Raw genomic sequence first — 4,679 nt, 5'->3', positions numbered from 1 at the left:
GGGTCAAAGAAATCATCTTTGGTGGTGGGAAGTTCCTTAATGTACCTCTTCTTGGTACCCGGGGTGGAATCAACTATAACCCGGAGCTCACCTTGCGACAGTTTGGTTTCCCGATGAAAGAGAAGCCCATCAATCTTGCTACATCTCCTTACTTCTTCCATTACTCCAATGCTCCCACAGGAATAAGAGAGGATTTCATAGAGGCTTGGTCTAAACTTCGAAAGAAAGAGGTGAAGCATATGGGTGTAAGGTCCAGTATTGCTCATGAAGCCTATACTCAGTGGGTGATAAACCGAGCTGAGGAGATTGGCATGGCTTATCCCTCCATGAGATACGTGTCTGCATCTATTCCAACCATGCCTTTGCCCCTACTACCACCTACTCAGGAGATGTATCAGGAGCATCTAGCTATGGAGAGTCGGGAGAAGCATTAGTGGAAGACTAGATACTATGAGGCTGAGAACTTGATCATGACTTTGGATGGAAAGGATGAGCAGAAGACTCATGAGGTGATGACACTGAAGAAAGAGTTGGCTAAAGCAAGGAAGGAAATTGAAGAGAAAGATAGGTTGCTTATGAGAGACTCCAAGAGGGCTAGGGGTGCCCGTAATTTCTATGCTCGATACTGCATTTATGAGTCTGAGTCTGAGTCTGAGGATGATGCTTCCACTTCCTATGCTTAAGGATTCCTATTCCCTGTTATTTCCAGTTGTTTATGTTGTTTTACATTTCGAAGGGAACTATCTTGTAAGACTTTGTGATGTTTGAATATGTTTCAGTTGTTTAGTAGTGTTTACAAAGTTCTAGTTTGTCTAAAACCCTTCGATAACACAAAAAAGAGAGTCTTTTTTGCATATGCATTAACACATTTCATGCATCATATGCATTCATTGGTCACAAAAAACTTCCCTCGTGCTCATTTGCCTCCTGGTTTTTCCGCCGCAGTCTACAAAGTGGCTCGTGCACGCAAGATTCACCAACCAGATAGAGTTCATCACACAAGATTGTATAAGAGAAGAAACATAGCTAACTTTGAAGAAGAAAATGCTCAGCTCCGTGCCGAATTGGCTGCTATGAAAGAAGACTTGGCTAAGGCTCATGAAACTATGTCTACTCTGATGGCTGCTCAAGAACAACCAGTCACGTCTGTTCCAGCTTCTACTGAGATGATTCCGTCTATCCCACTGTCTACTGTAGCTTCTGATGCTTGTTTTGTCATGCCCAATGGGCGTCCTTATGGACTCTCAGCTTTCTATTCTCCTAATACTGCTGCCGGTATCTCTGGTTTTGCTGGGCAAGGACAAATTCCTATGACAACTTTTGCTGGTACAAGTACCTCCATGCCTCAAGTGACTACTGTTGTTACCGATCCTGTTGTACACACTGTGCAGCAGGTAATTGATGTTGACACTCCGCGTGGACAAGACCCCATAGTGGAGACTATGAGAGAACAGTTGAGAGAGCTAGCAGGAGAACTCCGAGAAGTTAAGGCTAACCGTGGGAACGGTGTTTCTGCTAAAGCTCGTGATCTATGCTTGGTGTCCCGATTTGAGATTCCTAAGAAGTTTAAAGTTCCAGATTTTGACAAATACAATGGATCTTCTTGTCCACATAACCATGTCATCCGGTACGTCCGGAAGATGGCCAACTACGCAGATAATGATGCACTGATGATCCACTGCTTCCAGGATAGCTTGATGGAAGATGCGGCAGACTGGTACACTGGTTTGAGTAAAGACAATATCCATACTTTTGAAGAACTTGCTGCTACTTTTGAAAGTCATTATGAGTTCAATACCCGTTTGAAGCCAAATAGGGACTCTCTTAAGTCTCTTTCTCAGAGGACAGATGAAACCTTCCGTGAATATGCTCAGAGGTGGAGAGGGGCAGCTGCCCGTGTTTCTCCTCGGCTCGATGAGGAAGAATTGACACAGACATTCCTGAAGACTCTAAAGAAGGAATATAAGGAAAGAATGATAGTCTCGGCACCAAACAACTTCTCCGACATGGTTACTATGGGAACTCGTCTAGAGGAGGCTGTCAGAGAAGGTATCATTGTCTTTGAAAAGGGTGAGTCCTCAGCTAGTGCACCTAAGAAGTATGGTAATGGCCACCACAAGAGGAAAGAATCTGAAGTAGGGATGGTATCCGGTAATCAGTCTACATCTGCTGTTGCTCCTGTTAATGCTACTCAGGTACCTTTGCCCTATCAATACATGCAGTACTCTCAACATCCCTTCTTCCCACCATTCTATCAGCAATATCCTCTGCCACCGGGTCAACCACCAACACCCGTTAATGTTGTTGCTCAGCAGGTACAACAACAGCCTCCTGCTCCACAGCAGCAACAACAGGGTCCCCGACCCAGAACTTCTTTTCCACCAATACCAATGCGGTATGCTGAGCTGCTCCCAACTTTACTTGCTAAGGGACATTGCGTCACCAGGCCAGGCAAACCTCCGCCTACGCCATTGCCTCCTAGATTCCGTCAGGATCTCACATGTGAATTCCATCAGGGCACTCAGGGCCATGATGTTGAAGGTTGCTATGCCCTAAAGTATATTGTAAAGGACCTGATAGACAAAGGATGATTGACTTTTGAAAATAGTGTTCCTCATGTTCTTGACAACCCACTTCCAAACCATGCTGCTGTTAACATGATCGAGGCTTTCGAAAGAGTTCGTGTTCCTCAAGAGGCTCCCACTTTAGATGTCCGCAATGTTGTTACTCCCTTGGTACCGTTACATGTCAAACTTTGCCAAGCTTCTTTGTTTAGTCACGATCATGCTTCTTGTTCAGAATGTCTTCAAAATCCTATGGGTTGTTGTGTGGTGCAAGGTGATATACAAAGCCTAATGGATGACAAGCACTTGATTGTCAGTGATGTCTATGTGATTGTGCCAGTGTTTCATGATTCTCCTGCTGAAAGTGTATCTCAGACAAAGAAAGTCGAGCCCTTGGTGATTAGGCTACCTGGCCCGGTATCTTATGCCTCTACTAAGGCAATCCCTTACAAGTATGATGCAACTATGATTGAGAACGGGGTAGAAGTGCCTCTGGTATCCCCAGCTACAACTGATAACATTGCCGAAGAAATTACAACCCTGAGAAGTGGAAAGGTCCGTCCACCCTTGTTCCAAAAGAAGGTGGTCATACCTATTGCCACTGTAACTCCACTAGGTGCTCCTCCTGTTGACAAGAACGCCGATCCATCAGGCCAGTCTATTGAAGAGTCTAATCTGGATGAAATTCTGAGGCTTATTAAAAAGAGTGACTATAAGATTGTTGACCAGCTGCTACAAACTCCATCAAAAATCTCCATCTTGTCTTTGTTCCTGAGCTCAGAGGCTCACAGGAAAGTGTTAATGAAAGTACTGGAACAGGCCTATGTTGATCATGAAGTCTCCGTGGATCAGTTTGATGGAATAGTGGGTAACATTACTGCTTGTAATAACTTGGGATTTGGTGACGATGAACTCCCTGAAGCAGGGAAACACCACAACTTAGCCTTACACATCTCAGTGCACTGCAAGTCTGACATGATATCCAATGTGCTGGTGGACACTGGATCCTCCTTGAATGTAATGCCTGAGTCTACACTGAGACAGTTGAGCCATCATGGAATCTCCTTAAGGGGAAGCAGCTATTTGGTTAAGGCTTTTGACGGATCTCGCAAAGATGTTCTTGGGGAGGTAGATCTACCAATTACCATTGGTCCTGATACATTCCAGATCACTTTCCAAGTCATGGACATCAATGCTTCTTACAGTTGTCTCCTCGGAAGGCCGTGGATTCACGACGCTGGGGAAGTAACTTCTACTCTACATTAGAAACTTAAGTTTATGAGGAATGGTAAGCTTGTCACTGTACATGGTGAAGAAGCATATCTGGTTAGCCAAGTGTCATCTTTCTCTTGTGTTGAAGTAGGGTCCGCTGAAGGGACATCATTTCAAGGATTGACTGTTGAAGGCGCGGAGCCTCGAAGAGCTGGTACTGCTATGGCCTCATTGAAAGACGCCCAGAAGGCTGTTCAAGAAGGGCAAGCTGCTGGCTGGGGCAAAGTGATACAGATTCTAGAGAATAAGCACAAAGAGGGCCTTCGATTCTCCCCAATCTCTGGTGTTTCAACAGGAACTTTCTATAGTGCTGGGTTTATCAATGCTATTGCTGAAGATGCTGTTGAAAGTAGCCATGTGCCTACATTTGTTGTACCAGGAGGCACCGTGAGAAATTGGGAAGCCATTGATGTTCCTTTAGTCATGCATGCTTCCATGTAATGTGTCTTGTTGCTCATGTTGTTCTTTGTTTTCAAAATAACAATCTTTTCGCTCTGCCCAAGGCGAAAGTGATGTCTTTGTAAGGGCATGTTTGTTTCGGCATTGTCGTTATCAATAAAAGTTGTCGTCTTTGCTGCGACTCTTTGTTTTTTACTTTTTAGTGCCTTTTTCTTGGAAATAATGGTAATGCCAGAAAAAACCAAAACATCTGTATTTTCTTATTAATATCAAAAATCTGCATGAAAAACATTTTTCCTAAAATCATCCCAATCATATTATGCAGATTGAACCACAATAAACCCGTTGAACACAGTGACCCTATGGTTCCTCCAAATTTTGAATTCCCTGTATATGAAGCTGAAGATGAGGTGGATGATGAAGAGATACCGTATGAGATCACTC

The 4,679-nt window shown here is 44.1% G+C and overlaps 1 pseudogene; it reads left to right on the top strand.

Moving 5' to 3' along the window:
• Window positions 1–239: 239 nt before the first annotated feature.
• Window positions 240–4,277, top strand: LOC146905422 (uncharacterized; annotated as a pseudogene).
• Window positions 4,278–4,679: the final 402 nt, after the last annotated feature.

This window comes from Medicago sativa, chromosome 7 (genome assembly GCF_051527215.1).
Source record: "Medicago sativa cultivar Bolivia chromosome 7, Bolivia_mono, whole genome shotgun sequence".
Lineage (NCBI taxonomy): Eukaryota > Viridiplantae > Streptophyta > Magnoliopsida > Fabales > Fabaceae > Medicago > Medicago sativa.
The sequence above is the reverse complement of the archived record's forward strand: the minus strand, read 5'-3'. Positions and strand labels throughout refer to the sequence as shown.